A 17,510-nucleotide genomic window follows, 5' to 3' on the forward strand; every position below is an offset into this window, starting at 1 on the left:
ACATGTATTAATCTAAATGCAGGTAAATAACGTGTGTTGTTTTTGTTGTTTTGTATCCAAATGAGAGTCGGAGCTTACCCGTCTGTGTTCTCGCTTCTTGAAAGCCGATCTTGTGGCCGATTGTTTTGAAACAATCTGACTTTCAGTTGTTTGTTCAGTTCTCCGTTCATTTGCTTCTTCCACGTAAGGGTGAGATGGCAGCAATATCCAGCAGAGAAAATCAGGTGGCTGCTCCACTCATTCTCTCCATACTGTGTACTTCGCCATTACTGATTGGCTCAGGCAATTACTAAAACCCAGGACGGAATGGGATGTCACCAGTTTTAGCAACAACCAAGGGGAGGTCACTGCCGGAGCGATATGTCCCGTCTCGTTCCAGGTTTTACTAACAACCCTTGGGCTCACGCTCTGGGAGAACTGGTGCAACTGAAGTCACTTTAAAAAAATGTAATTAAATTAATACTTTCCTTTTCTTGTTTTCTTTTCCTTTAATTGTTGGTACTGCACCCTCTTTCAATACGGGCTTATAGCCAACGCTCCTCAACAGATCAGAGGTCTCGTACGAGTCTTCAGTAAAATGTGCAGAGGAGAGACTACTTTGTAGGCGCCCAATGTGCCTGTGAACTTCTCGCAAAACGCATCCAAATCTTTGCAGTTTGAACATTCTTGGGCCATGAATGCAGAGTAAATCCACCTTCTGTTGTGTTGCTGCACTCGCCAAAAACACATCTGCATGGCATGGCGATAAATTAGCTCAAAATGGAGGATTGGAGTTGCAGTCAGCTCTGTGTTTTAGTATAGCGGAAATGGTGATGAGACCGATAGACTTCCTGCTGTGACGTTACGGACGTCAAGGTCATTCACTCAGACCGCTACCTATATGAATCACTTTAATCGTAAAAATTACGATATTAGATTTATTGTTAACACTTAAAACTATTCCTGTGCCATTCTTGAGGTCTCAAGGCATTTATAAACGAAAGTGAGGCCATGGTTCTGCGTATATGCTTTAAACAAAAAATCCAACAACAGCAGCCTCAGTGGTTGACAAAATACAGATTGGTCACAGATTACAGAAATATAATAAAAAGCATACAAAATACAGCGTGGTTATGGATTTTAATACAAATGCACCACAGATGCTAGAATTTACAGATGTTTCAGTATATTACAGATTGGTCACGGATTTCATACGGATGATGCGTCACGGATGGTTAATTTTACGGACGTTGCTACAAGTCTACAGAACAATGATATGGATGTCACAAAGCTTGTCTCCATGGTGACGTTATCTGCTGATGGTAGCTACATGATGGAGGTAGAAGCGCCAGATAAAGTTGAGCCAATACTAACTAATCGGCAGACAAGTCTTTCGTTAAGAGATGTGGAACATTGAATAACATACAGAGAACACAACTCTGAAATGCCATTTTTGCCAAAAGGGGTGAAGGTTATGTATTTCACCCGAAGACTGTATTTGTATGTTTACTTTATTAATTTACTATTTAATTTTAACTATTAATATTTCACAGAAAATATCACATATCTATGAATAAAAGATCCCTGTTTTGTATTATATTTTTTTATTTTCTGTGAATGCATGCGAGATGAAGCTACGAAATTTACTTATGAAATAAAACTTTATTGCACGTGTAGGATGCCAGAATATGGATTTATGTTTAATTGTACAAAATGGTTCCATCCAAGATGCCAGAATTGTCTCATCTCATTATCTCTAGCTGCTTTATCTTGTTCTATAGGGTCGCAGGCAAGCTGGAGCCTATCCCAGCTGACTACGGGCGAAAGGCGGGGTACACCCTGGACAAGTCACCAGGTCATCACAGGGCTGACACATAGACACAGACAACCATTCACACTCACACCTACGGTCAATTTAGAGTCACCAGTTAACCTAACCTGCATGTCTTTGGATTGTAGGGGAAACCGGAACACCCGGAGGAAACCCACACGGACACGGGGAGAACATGCAAACTCTGCACAGAAAGGCCCTCGCCGGCCACGGGGCTTGAACCCAGACCTTCTTGCTGTGAGGCGACAGCGCTAACCACTACACCACCGTGCCGCCTGCCAGAATTGTAAATTCAGTAAAAAACAAATTAAGAAGTCTAGAACAATTACAAATGTTTGGACTGCCGAAGTTCATTATAAAAATGTTTTACCTGCATTTGCATGTTTACTTTATTAATTTACTATTTAATTTTAACTATTTATATTTCACAGAAAATATCACATATCCATGATTAAAAGATCCGTGCTTTGTATTCTGTTTTTTATTTTCTGTGAATCTGTATTCCATGACTCGTCCCTATTTTGTAAACGGGCCTTTTTTTGTGAGATGGGAGGAAACTGGAGAACCTGAAGCCTTCAGGCTGAAGGAAACCCAGGCAGACACAGGGTACAACCCCACACACAGTAAACTCTCACTTATACTAGCCTTTAATACTGCTTACCTTGTAAGTGGTAATTCGGAGGTTGGAATGACACCATTTCTGACCTCTGCGCAATCGACACATGAAATAGAAAAACAACATGGACACTCCTATATTTGTCTTTTGTTAGCAACAAGCTAGCCAGCTAACTGTCATGAGTAATGTATATTTTCCTCCTCAAAACACCAACCTATATCATCACTGTTATAGATTTAACAAGCAATTATGGCTGTATGTTTATTGATCCAAAGGAAATACTTGTGTACACCGTATAACTAATTTAAAGGTACCAAGTGCTACTTTGTTTGTTTCCGATGCTGTGTACAGTCATGCTGATTTGATATCACTCTGTAAACTGAGAGGGAACTAGTTGTGAAGACTACCCAAGTTGACAAGGAGGAATTTCAAGTTAAGGGGTGGTTTCTTTGGTGCTTCTTCCTGGTTGGTGGTTGGGAATTTCAAGTGAAAATCTTGAGTTGCAAGCAGCATAACTACATGTACTCATATGCAAGATGGCTGTCATTTGGAGTGTCACTTGTGCATGTCCTCAGAAATGACCATGACATGTCTGTGTGCTGCAAAACCAATGTAAATTTTCAGTTTAGCACTATGTGACACTGTGATCACAACTGAACAAACAAACATTCATTCATTCATTCATTTTCTATGTCGCTTATCCATTGCAGGTCACGGGCGAGCTGGAGCCAATTCCAACTGGGTGAGAGGTGGGGTACACGCTAGACAGGTCACCAATCTATTATGGGACAGGCAGCTGTTCACACTCACTTTTGGGCAATTTAGAGTAGCCAGTTGACCTGATCCACATGTCTTTAGATTGTGGGAGGAAACACATGCAAACTCCACACAGAAAGGCCCTGGTCAAAAAGCAGGTTCGAACCTACTTGTTCTGAAGCAACAGTGTTAAATACTGCACCACTGCGCAGCCAAAGAATAAACAAGCTTCTTCTTCTCGTACGTCAGCCATATTTGACTGTTTACTGCAGATTTGTTAGCTAGCTCAGAAGAGCTACCAAGGTTGGATGTTGAGGACATGGAGCAGTTCCCACCCAACCATTCACACCTATGGCCAAGTTTACATGAGACTGTATCTGTCTCGTTTTCTTTGCGGATGCACTGTCCGTTTACATTAAAACGCCTGGAAACGCCGGGAAACGGGAATTTGCCAGGGTCCACGTATTCAATCCAGATCGTGTCTGGTCCGGTGCTGTGTAAACATTGAGAATACGCAGATACGCGGATACGCTGTGCTGAGCTCTAGCTGGCGTCGTCATTGGACAACGTCACTGCGACATCCACCTTCCTGATTCGCTGGCGTTGGTCATGTGACGCGACTGCTGAAAAATGGCGCGGACTTCCGCCTTGTATCACCTTTCATTAAAGAGTATAAAAGTATGAAAATACTGCAAATACTGATGCAAATACTGCCCATTGTGTAGTTATGATTGTCTTTAGGCTTGCCATCCTTCCACTTGCAAGTGGTAAGTGACGCGCATGCCTGACATGCACTGAGATCACACACACAGCGGCTCAGTCCCAAATCACAGCTCGTGCGCTCCACTCGCGCGCTCTGTGAGCTGCGCAGGGCCGGAGTGCGCACCCTCCAGAGGGCACTCGCTGTTCAGGGCGGAGTGATTTGGAGCGCAGGATGCCTGCGGAGCCGAGCGTATCCGTGTATTGGCGTTGCTGTGTGCACGCGAATCGTGTATTGGCGTTGCTGTGTGCACGCTAATCGTTTTAAAAACGTTAATCTGATGATCCGCTGATACGGTCTAATGTAAACCCCACCTATGAGTAGCCATTTAGAGTAATCAGTTAACCTAACCAAATGTCTTTGAACTGTGGGAGGAAACCCACGCAGACACAGGGAGAACATGCAAATGCCTCACAGAAAGGACCCTGTCTATGGCCCTGTCCACACGGCAACGGATTCAGGTGAATCCGATACAATTGTTTATCGTTTAGGCCTGGCATCCACACGGCACCGGCGTTTTGGGTGCCCCAAAACGCAATCTTTTGAGAACGGGTTCCAGAGTGGAAAGATCTGGCAACATTGCCATTGCGAAGTCGTCTGGATGAGTAGAACGGATTTGTTTACGATGACGTCACAACCACATGACTGTCAGTGCTTCATGCCGGGTAGAAGTGTAACGAACTCGATGCGAGTTGTCAACAGATCCTATAACTTGGTTCATGAAACGCGCTTACAAAATATTTTCACTATGAATATTTATTATGTAATGGTGCAAAGAGAGAGAGAGAGAGAGAGAGAGAGAGAGAAAATAGCCCTTAGGGCAGAGTCAATCCCGCCAGCAAAAATAGGGAAAAAAAGGAGCGATCTCACCTCTTCAGATGTTGGTTTAAGTCCTACAATACATTCCTCAAAAAGGGCGTAGAACAACAAATTAATCCATCAACGTGTAGCATTCAATTTATTCCGGACCATTAAAGACGCCGCCTTCCGCGTAGAATCATACGTCATCCTCGCCGCCATATTGGATAGGTCAAAGCGGAGAATAAAGATGCCTCATTCATGTGCTGCGTTTAACTGTACCAACAGGTTTACCGTCCAAACGAGATCACATGGGATTACCTTTCACAGGTGAGACTGGAAAAATACTTTTCATTGTATTTGGTCATTATAACGTAATTTTAAGAACAGATTTTCCTGACTTTGTGGCTAATATGAAGTCTCGCGCATAATAGTTTATGCGCATGCGTCCTTACTTCTTCTATTGTTCTGGTGTCTCCGAAGGGACCGTCTTACAGCGCCCCTAGAGGTGTGGCATGTGTATTGCATCATTTTCAGCAAGCGTTGCGTTGCCACATGGACCTGATATTTTACTGATCGTTGCCCATTTGGACGCGATATTTTTTTAAATAACATCTCGTTGCCGTTGTCGTGTGGATGTAGCCTATAAACTGAGGTATGTCTGTTTGAACCCGGAACCTTCTCGCTGTGAGGCAACAGTGCTCACCACTGTGCTGCCAATAAACTAACGTTATCTTATTATGTAATACATCCATCCATTATCTGTAGCCGCTTATCCTGTCCTACAGGGTCGCAGGCAAACTGGAGCCTATCCCAGCGGACTATGGGCGAGAGGCGGGGGACACATAGACACAGACAACCATTCACACCTACAGTCAATTCAGAGCCACCAATTAGCCTAACCTGCATGTCTTTGGACTGTGGAGCAACCAGAGCACCCGGAGGAAACCCACAGGGAGAACATGCAAACTCCAAACAGAAAGACTCTCGCCGGCCGCTGGGCTTGAACCCAGGACCTTCTTGCTGTGAGGCGACAGTGCTAACCACTACACCACCATGCAATTATACTACATTATGTATGGTTTTTCTATTACAGTTAGTGTTTGCATTAACTAGAAAAGCACTCGGAGAGCGCAGACCTCCGCCAAGAATCCTTTAAAAAAATCCGGGATCCAGAAGGTGATCCGGATCACCACCAAAATTTAATGTATTGTTACTTGTGCCCAGTCACACCTCTGGAAAAAATTTCAGAGCAATCCGTTCATTACTTTTTCCGTAATGTTGCTAACAGACAAACCAACAAACAAACAAACAAACCAACGCTACTGAAAACATAACCTCCTTGGCGGAGGTAAAAACCTCTAATGTTGCCTTTGAACCTACTGAAAGGGCTATTTCAGTAGGTTCATTCTATAGGTTCATATATAAATATATATAGTGAAAGAAATATAGTATATTTATTACCTCCGCCAAGGAGGTTATGTTTTCGGTAGCATTGGTTTGTTTGTTTGCCTGTTAGCAACATTACAGAAAAAGTAATGAACGGATTGCTCTGAAATTTTTTCCAGAGGTGTGACTGGGCACAAGTAACAATCCATTAAATTTTGGCAGTGATCCGGATCACCTTCTGGATCCCGGATTTTTTTAAAGGATTAATTTTTCCCCATTGAAATGAATGGGCGTGCGATGCAAAAATTTTTTTATTCTGTAGGCCAAACCGTAACGTGTAAAGTCATGAAACTTGGTACACTGATAGAGGAGTGGACCCTGATTTATTTCATCAAGTTTCATGTTGGTACGTCTCACGCTTTAGCGCCACCAACTGATCACAGCCTTACATGCGTTCATGCACGTAACTTTTGATCCGTATGTCCGATTTTCATAAATCTGGTGCCGTTGGAATCCTTCCAGCTAAACGATTCCAACGCACCCTATGACGTCATTCTCCGCCTAATTAGATTTTCCGCCATTTTGAATTTTGTCTAAAGTGAAGGTAGAGTGACCCTAGCTGCATGTTTTGTCCAATCATCACGAAACTTGGCACACATGATCTCCAGTCCATGCCTAATGAATGATATTCGTTTCGCTCTCATACGTCGAAGCGTTCGCCCGTGGCAGCCAATCAAAATTGATGGTGAAACCACCAAACAGGAAGTGAGCTCATATCATGGAAACGCTTTGACGTATCAAGACCATATTTAGTGGCATGACTTTAGCCACTATTCAAACTACCCTAATCAAATATGGTGTCATTTGGCCACTAGGGGCGTCACAATTAGCAAAAACGTATTTTGGCTCATATCTCGGAAATGCTTTGACGTATCAAGACCAAATTTGTTTAGATGACTTTCGGCACCGGGCGGCACGGTGGTGTAGTGGTTAGCGTTGTCGCCTCGCAGCAAGAAGGTCCGGGTTCGAGCCCCGTGGCCGGCGAGGGCCCTTCTGTGCGGAGTTTGCATGTTCTGCCCGTGTCCGCGTGGGTTTCCTCCGGGTGCTCCGGTTTCCCCCACAGTCCAAAGACATGCAGGTTAGGTTAACTGGTGACTCTAAATTGACTGTAGGTGTGAATGTGAGTGTGAATGGTTGTCTGTGTCTATGTGTCAGCCCTGTGATGACTTGGCGACTTGTCCAGGGTGTACCCCGCCTTTCGCCCATAGTCAGCTGGGATAGGCTCCTTGCCTGCGACCCTGTAGAACAGGATAAAGCGGCTAGAGATAATGAGATGAGGTGAGATGAGACTTTCGGCACCAGTTCATGTACCCTCATCAAATTTGGTGTCATTTGGCCACTAGGGGGCGCCACAATGAGCAAAGACGTGTTTTGGGTCATATCTCTTTACAGATTTAGAATTACATCTAAATTTTCATGTTAGCGATGCTCTGGGATGTCCCTGTAAAGAACCTTGCCAGCCTGTCATCTCTGTATGAGAATCCGCCTTGTATCTTGGCCAAACTTTCGCGTCTTGACACAAAACTTGTCGTGTGGGCGTGCGGTTGCCTCTCTTGCCGGGTCGCCATGGTGGTGCGCCTGAGCAAGCACACTTTCACATTTTCTCCGGAAATGCATTCTAGTTATTATTATTACCTCCGCTAAGGAGGTTATGTTTTTGGTAGCGTTTGTTTGTTTGTTGGTTTGTCTGTTAGCAACATTACGGAAAAAGTTATGAATGGATTGCTCTGAAATTTTTTTCCAGAGGTGTGACTGGGCACAAGTAACAATCCATTAAATTTTGGTGGTGATCCGGATCACCTTCTGGATCCCGGATTTTTTTAAAGGATTCTTGGCGGAGGTCTGCGCTCTCCGAGGGCTTTTCTAGTTTTTTTCATGGTCTGGTTTCCATCAAATCCTGCTCTCTGATTGGCTGGCGAGCGGGTCCGTATCCTACAGTATGGACCCCAGTTACGGACCTCTGCCGACTTGCTTGTTCATAACAACAACAAAAATAGTAGCAATTTTTGTCAACATTTATTTTCGCATTTCTCAGGAGAATAGCATTAATTTTACATCATGGATAGTGATAACGACAGTCTTCACAGCGAAAGTGAGTTTTACTACCCTGAGGAAGATGAAATAAAAGAAAACATTTCAGGAGAAAGCTAAAAACCTCTAACTGCTGCCAACGCCGAGCAAAAACATGACTGAATCCTGAATGACTCAATTTTGTATAAATAGGGGACTACATAGGCAGCAAAATGTAATTTTTTTCCTGCCATGGAAGTGCACTTGTATACTGAGGAGGAAGCAATTTGCATTACAGCCATGAATGAGGATTCAAAATGGCAGCTCACCTCGGCTCGGTTTTCCCTTTCGGGCGCTCTCGTTTTCTGTTCAAATTTGGTAAAGAAAAAATAAATATATTATTTACCGGGCGGCATGGTGGTGTAGTGGTTAGCGCTGTCGCCTCACAGCAAGAAGGTCCGGGTTCGAGCCCCGTGGCCGGCGAGGGCCTTTCTGTGCGGAGTTTGCATGTTGTCCGTGTGGGTTTCCTCTGGGTGCTCCGGTTTCCCCCACAGTCCAAAGACATGCAGGTTAGGTTAACTGGTGACTCTAAATTGACCGTAGGTGTGAGTGTGAATGGTTGTCTGTGTCTATGTGTCAGCCCTGTGATGACCTGGCGACTTGTCCAGGGTGTACCCTGCCTTTCGCCCGTAGTCAGCTGGGATAGGCTCCAGCTTGCCTGCGACCCTGTAGAACAGGATAAAGTGGCTAGAGATGATGAAATGAAATATTATTTACCAGCTTTATTTACCTCGGCCCTCTCAAGACCTCATCTCATCTCATCTCATTATCCCTAGCCGCTTTATCCTTCCACAGGGTCACAGGCAAGCTGGAGCCTATCCCAGCTGACTACGGGCGAAAGGCGGGGTACACCCTGGACAAGTCGCCAGGTCATCACAGGGCTGACACATAGACACGGTATTTCATGATACAGACCGACCTTAAGCTGGTAAATAACATATATATAAAAAACTCAGTTTCTATAAAACATCCATCCATCCATTATCTGTAGCCGCTTATCCTGTTCTACAGGGTCACAGGCAAGCTGGAGCCTATCTCAGCTGACTGTGGGCGAGAGGCAGGGTACACCCTAGACAAGTCACCAGGTTATCGCAGGGCTAACACAGAGACAAACAACCATTCACACTTACGGTCAATTCAGAGCCGCCAATTAGCCTAACCTGCATGTCTTTAGACTGTGGGGGAAACCAGAGCACCCGGAGGAAACCCACACACACACACACACACACGGAGAACATGCAAACTCCGCACAGAAAGGCCCTCGCCGGCCATGGGGCTCGAACCCAGGACCTTCTTGCTGTGAGGCGACAGCGCTAACCACTACACCACCATGCCGCCCTTTCTATAAAACATCTAAAATAAAAAAACATGACTTATGGTTCAGAATGCCATCAGCCACAGCCCTCACAGACCACGCCCCTTTTAAAAGAGTTTATCAATGACGTCATCTTGTACCTCACTTGTGTATTTATTACTTTTTTTGTATTATTATTATTATTATTATAAGAGGTGGTGGATTTAAAGGGTGTATAAATTAGTAGCACACATACAGTAACCTATTTATGCCAAGAGTTTTAAACTCCCCAGAAAACAATATTTATATTTAAACTGTTTGTAAGTTACTGTGTAGCACAAAATGATCTTTTTTTTCCCACGGAAATTAGAAATATTACGTAAGACTGTCTAATTTAAAGAATGACTTTTGCTTTAATGCGCTGACGGAGCTGCAGTCGGACTCGCTGGAGTCTCTCTGTGTGTCACTGCTGCGTTTGTTGGCTTGACAAGCGAGTAAAGCAGCTCAGGCAGACGAGCTAACAGGAGCTGGGCAGGTTTAAAGTCTGCATTTCTCTTGGGAACCGGTGAACCTCACGGCTTCATGGTTTCTCTCCAACCTAACAGCTTTGTGTGGAAATAGTTAAAGAGGCGCAGGGGGTTTAGGACTCAGTCAGGAGGATATCCAGTGAGACAGACACACAGAGAGAGGTAAGACAAGACAAGTCGTCATGCTAGCGGCGTTAGCTTGCTAAACTCTGGCTAACGCTAGCTAGCTGCTGAGAGGTGTCTTTTCGCCTGAGCTGCTATTTAGCATCTATTTGTGTGTTTGTGATCTGGTGCGCACTTCTCTGTCCTGTTTATTAGTGAATTTTCCACTGAAACCCTGTCAGACACTTTCTAGTGACCTGTCATAACTGTCAAGCAAATAGCAGCTAGTACTGTAGTTAGCCGTTAGCCGAGAAAGATGATGTTATATGGTAGCTAACTAGCTAGTTCTTTCATAGTTATAAAATGTGTGTGTGTCGGAATGTCAACTGTGTTAATGTTTAGAAATGTGTGAGAATAACGAAACCTTTATGGTGACGGAATGAAGCCGCTTGGAATCCATTAAAGCTCTTAAACAGAAAAGAAATGATCAGATGATTTGGGTTTTGTAAATTAGGGGCTCAGCGTGTAGTCAGGGTCTCTCTGTCTCTCTCAACTGTAAAAATGTCTTCGAAGCCCCTGAGGACAAATATCAGTATAGTTTACAGACAGACACGTTGTTTAACTGTGTGCAGTAATATTTTTGGCTACTAACTGGAACCAACGTTTTTCTTACATTTCTGAACTTTCTACCCATGGAGAATATTTTAATCTAAAATTGTCATTATTTATAGGCATAAAAACATTGATAATGGCAGGTTGTGATTTCCAGAAAATCACAGACACCCTGGCTGGGGAGGCCGAGACACCCTGGCTGGGGAGGCCGAGACACCCTGGCTGGGGAGGCCGAGACACCCTGGCTGGGGCGTGCTGGGGAGGCCGAGACACCCTGGCTGGGGCGTGCTGGGGAGGCCGAGACACCCTGGCTGGGGCGTGCTGGGGAGGCCGAGACACCCTGGCTGGGGCGTGCTGGGGAGGCCGAGACACCCTGGCTGGGGCGTGCTGGGGAGGCCGAGACGACCCTGGCTGGGGCGTGCTGGGGAGGCCGAGACGACCCTGGCTGGGGCGTGCTGGGGAGGCCGAGACGACCCTGGCTGGGGCGTGCTGGGGAGGCCGAGACGGCCCTGGCTGGGGCGTGCTGGGGAGGCCGGGGGGGCCCTGGCTGGGGCGTGCTGGGGAGGCCGGGGGGGCCCTGGCTGGGGCGTGCTGGGGAGGCCGGGGGGGCCCTGGCTGGGGCGTGCTGGGGAGGCCGGGGGGGGCCCTGGCTGGGGCGTGCTGGGGAGGCCGGGGGGGCCCTGGCTGGGGCGCCCTGGCTGGGGAGGCCGGGGCGCCCTGGCTGGGCTTCTTTTGATCCCTGGATTTAAAGGAACAAATAATGAAGCTGTGTTGAGAGCATTAAAACCAGGGCTTTGAACCGGTTCAAGGAACGAAAACGAAAACCGGGAACTTTTTCTATTTCACATGGAACAGAAACGAAACCAGAAACTTTATTATTTTTTTATGTTTCGGAACAGAAACGCTTATTAAAAATAATGGTAACCGGTTAATACCGGTTTTTATTTCGTTCCTCAAAGTTTCTGTAGCCTACAAATAGTCATTCTTCTCCTGCGCAAGTTTCTATGACCCGCTGGGGTTCACTTCCTGTGTGACGTTCGCTGATTGAATGGAGAGAGCGGGAAGGTGGACTACTATCATGTCTCCACGTGATAATAAGTGAGTAAGTGCATTACTGAGTGTCTGAGCAAAGAAGAGCCTGAACGTTGTAACCTCCCTATTGGCTGTTTGTAAAAATGTATCAGTTGTTGCCCTTCCCACGGGAATCATCGTGGGCTCGAGAGACGAGACCTGACAAGTTAGTTCGTTGGTAGCAGAACAAAATGTCTGGACACAAATCGGGTTTTCAGAAAAGGAAAGAAAATAAACAGAGGGTCGAAAATACAAAAAAGGAGGCAGAAAATGCAAAACGAGTTTTAAGGTAGGACAAATGGTTACTTTTTAAGGCAGCCTGCCGTGGCTGCAGGCTTTCAGTTGCGTCATTGAATGGTTACTTTTCTGAGGCAGCCCGCCGTGGCTGCCTGCAGGCTTATTTATTATAGCCCATTTAGTTAAGATAGTTGATATAAAATGTTTATAGTTATGTGATGGTTGTCCTGATTTAGACTGGTGTTTTTTTTTGGGGGGGGGGGTTGCGCAATGTTGCACCCGGGTCCAGATTAGGGCAGAACCGGCCCTGGCTACATTTCAGGTGTAGTTTGTTTTATGTATGTATGTACTTGCATAGATGTGTACTTGGTCTTCCAATATGGCGCCTAACAAAATCTCGCGGCGCGGTGACGTCATGCGGTAGCCCTCTATAGGGCCTGACTAGCCTTTGGTAACACACACTAAACGAATTATCTTTTTCATTTTTGGCACTTTTTCTGTTTGTGTAGATGGGAAGACATACTGAGAATCCAAATCCAACATTTGAAATAATAATTGTTTTGAATTATTTCTTGTCTTATTTAATGAAGGTTGTAATAGAATTAGCCTACATTTGGCTTAAGCTGGATGAGACAGAGACATAATTTTATAGCCATTTGTTAAACAGCTGACAGGGAACGTAATTAATCATTCCGGGAACGAAATTTTTTTGTTCTAACCGGTTCAGGAACGTCTATTTAATGGTGGAACCCAAAACTGGAAACGTTAAAATTCTGTTTCTGTTCGGAACGAACCGATAGGAAAAAAACTCTGGTTCAAAGCCCTGATTAAAACTCCCATGGCCTGTAACTTTTTTTTGTAATTTATAGCCCTTTTCAGATATGAAACCTGTTAATGTCTCATCTCATTATCTCTAGCCGCTTTATCCTTCTACAGGGTCACAGGCAAGCTGGAGCCTATCCCAGCTGACTACGGGCGAAAGGCGGGGTACACCCTGGACAAGTCGCCAGGTCATCACAGGGCTGACACATAGACACAGACAACCATTCACACTCACATTCACACCTACAGTCAATTTAGAGTCACCAGTTAACCTAACCTGCATGTCTTTGGACTGTGGGGGAAACCGGAGCACCCGGAGGAAACCCACGCGGACACGGGGAGAACATGCAAACTCTGCACAGAAAGGCCCTCGCCGGCCACGGGGCTCGAACCCGGACCTTCTTGCTGTGAGGCGACAGCGCTAACCACTACACCACCGTGCTGCCCACCTGTTAATGTATGAGGTAAAAACAATACAAGATAGAATTTTTTTTTTTTTGTTCTCACCCAGTCTTCCAAAACAGTAAAGTAATGGGTGTCATATATTCCCACCTGACTTATTTAATGGGATGCTACGGAATACGAACCTTTGCAAGACATGTATAACATACGAGACTGTATATCCAAATCGAGTGTCTAGGCATTAAATAGTAGTCAAACAGTACCTGGGTGAACTACTATATCTAGAGTATGCAAACATACTAGAATGTTCAATAATGGTTGGGTAGTAGGCGCTTAACCCAGTGGCGGATTTAGATATGGGCGACATGGGCAGCCACTCAGGGTGGCACCTTCCTGGGGCAGCATGGGGCGCCATATAAGTTAGAACTGTCATTCACTAATATTGATGCATACTGAGTATTTGGATTCAGTCATAGACTAGACTGTCAGCAGGACTTTAATTTGATGACCTGTTTTAGCAAATGAGTATGAAGAATGAAAATGTTCTACGATCCATCCATCCATTATCTGTAGCCGCTTATCCTGTTCTACAGGGTTGCAGGCAAGCTGGAGCCTATCCCAGCTGACTGGGTGAGAGGCGGGGTACACCCTGGACAAGTTATGTTCTATGAGTTATAAATAAATAATAATGAACATAATGTACACTTATTTCTCAAAGGATGTGTTGTGTTGGAATGATTGAACACGTTGCTGACCACATAAATGGAGAGCTACAATACCAGTCAAATGTTTGAACACCTATTCTAATTGAATGATTTTTCTTTATTTTTATTAATTAAAAAGCACTTAATGTCTTAATGATGGATGTCATTTCTCTTTACTTAGTTGAGCGGTTCTTGACATAATATGGATTGCTACAGTTGTTGAATAGGGCTGTTTACTGTGTTATTTACTGTTTGATCTCAAACACATTAAGAAGGCAATAAATTGCACTAATTATTAACTTTTGATGAGACACACCTGTTAATTGAAAAGCATTCCAAGTGACTATTTCATGAAGCTGGTTAAGATAATGCCAATAGTGTGCAAAGCGTCATCAAGGTAAACGCTGGCTACTTCGAAGAATCTAAAGTAAAAAACGTTTTTGGGTTGGGGGTGTCGTGGCTCAGGTGGATAAGGCGCCATACCATAAACCCGGGATCCCGGGTTTGATTCCGACCCGCGGTCATTTCTTGATCCCTCCCTGTCTCTCTCTCCCGCTCATTTCCTGTCTCTACACTGTCCTATCCAGTAAAGGTGAAAAAAGCCCACATATTGTTTACCACATAATTCCATATATGTTCCATTTGTTATTTCACAGTTGTGATGTCTTCAGTATTGTTCTACAGCAGGGGTCACCAAACTTTTTTCTCTGGGGGCCACATTGTCGTTCCTGACTGTGATGGGGGGCCGGGGTCGGGTCAGCTATATCACATAGAATTGTATGACCCAGACAAATATGACCACCAGCAGGCCTCATTGTGTAGTAGAGATTACTAGCCTGGCACGGCCATCCCCACTACTATATCCCCACTACTATATCCCCACTACTATATCCCCACTACTATACCCATACTACTATACCCATACTACTATACCCATACTACTATACCCATACTACTATATCCCCCACTACTATATCCCCCACTACTATATCCCCCACTACTATATCCCCCACTACTATATCCCCCACTACTATATCCCCCACTACTATATCCCCACTACTATATCCCCACTACTATATCCCCACTACTATACCCATACTACTATACCCATACTACTATATCCCCCACTACTATATCCCCCACTACTATATCCCCCACTACTATATCCCCCACTACTATATCCCCACTACTATATCCCCACTACTATATCCCCACTACTATATCCCCACTACTATATCCCCACTACTATATCCCCCACTACTATATCCCCACTACTATACCCATACTACTATACCCATACTACTATATCCCCACTACTATCCCCCACTACTATATCCCCCACTACTATATCCCCCACTACTATATCCCCCACTACTATATCCCCACTACTATATCCCCACTACTATATCCCCACTACTATACCCATACTACTATATCCCCCACTACTATATCCCCCACTACTATATCCCCCACTACTATATCCCCCACTACTATATCCCCCACTACTATATCCCCACTACTATATCCCCACTACTATACCCATACTACTATACCCATACTACTATATCCCCCACTACTATATCCCCCACTACTATATCCCCCACTACTATATCCCCATACTACTATATCCCCATACTACTATATCCCCACTACTATATCCCCACTACTATATCCCCACTACTATACCCATACTACTATACCCATACTACTATACCCATACTACTATATCCCCACTACTATCCCCCACTACTATATCCCCCACTACTATATCCCCCACTACTATATCCCCCACTACTATATCCCCCACTACTATATCCCCCACTACTATATCCATACTACTATACCCATACTACTATACCCATACTACTATATCCCCCACTACTATATCCCCCACTACTATATCCCCACTACTATATCCCCACTACTATATCCCCACTACTATATCCCCACTACTATACCCATACTACTATATCCCCACTACTATACCCATACTACTATACCCATACTACTATACCCATACTACTATACCCATACTACTATATCCCCCACTACTATATCCCCCACTACTATATCCCCCACTACTATATCCCCCACTACTATATCCCCCACTACTATATCCCCCACTACTATATCCCCACTACTATATCCCCCACTACTATATCCCCCACTACTATATCCCCCACTACTATATCCCTACTACTATACCCATACTACTATACCCATACTACTATACCCATACTACTATACCCATACTACTATATCCCCCACTACTATATCCCCACTACTATATCCCCACTACTATACCCATACTACTATACCCATACTACTATATCCCCACTACTATATCCCCACTACTATATCCCCACTACTATATCCCCATACTACTATATCCCCCACTACTATATCCCCCACTACTATATCCCCCACTACTATATCCCCCACTACTATATCCCCCACTACTATATCCCCCACTACTATATCCCCCACTACTATATCCCCCACTACTATATCCCCACTACTATACCCATACTACTATATCCCCACTACTATACCCATACTACTATACCCATACTACTATACCCATACTACTATATCCCCCACTACTATATCCCCACTACTATATCCCCACTACTATACCCATACTACTATATCCCCACTACTATACCCATACTACTATATCCCCCACTACTATATCCCCCACTACTATATCCCCCACTACTATATCCCCCACTACTATATCCCCCACTACTATATCCCCACTACTATACCCATACTACTATATCCCCACTACTATACCCATACTACTATATCCCCACTACTATACCCATACTACTATACCCATACTACTATACCCATACTACTATACCCATACTACTATACCCATACTACTATATCCCCACTACTATACCCATACTACTATACCCATACTACTATACCCATACTACTATATCCCCCACTACTATATCCCCACTACTATATCCCCACTACTATACCCATACTACTATATCCCCCACTACTATATCCCCCACTACTATATCCCCCACTACTATATCCCCCACTACTATATCCCCCACTACTATATCCCCACTACTATACCCATACTACTATATCCCCACTACTATACCCATACTACTATACCCATACTACTATATCCCCACTACTATACCCATACTACTATATCCCCACTACTATACCCATACTACTATACCCATACTACTATATCCCCACTACTATACCCATACTACTATACCCATACTACTATACCCATACTACTATATCCCCACTACTATACCCATACTACTATACCCATACTACTATACCCATACTACTATATCCCCCACTACTATATCCCCACTACTATATCCCCACTACTATACCCATACTACTATATCCCCACTACTATACCCATACTACTATATCCCCCACTACTATATCCCCCACTACTATATCCCCCACTACTATATCCCCCACTACTATATC

At 44.4% G+C, this 17,510-nt stretch overlaps 1 protein-coding gene across 4 annotated transcripts in view; it reads left to right on the top strand.

The window, feature by feature from the left end:
• Window positions 1–10,002: 10,002 nt before the first annotated feature.
• The window catches only part of klc1b (kinesin light chain 1b), an 86,557-nt gene continuing 79,049 nt past the window's right edge, over window positions 10,003–17,510 (top strand). For 3 of the 4 annotated variants that reach the window (XM_060926212.1, XM_060926211.1, XM_060926213.1), the window contains exon 1: window positions 10,003–10,242. The gene's annotated coding sequence lies outside the window, so the exon portion shown is untranslated. The remainder of the gene's footprint in view (window positions 10,243–17,510) is intronic. The other variant, XM_060926214.1, reaches the window with a different exon arrangement.

Source organism: Neoarius graeffei, chromosome 7 (assembly GCF_027579695.1).
Source record: "Neoarius graeffei isolate fNeoGra1 chromosome 7, fNeoGra1.pri, whole genome shotgun sequence".
Taxonomy (NCBI): domain Eukaryota; kingdom Metazoa; phylum Chordata; class Actinopteri; order Siluriformes; family Ariidae; genus Neoarius; species Neoarius graeffei.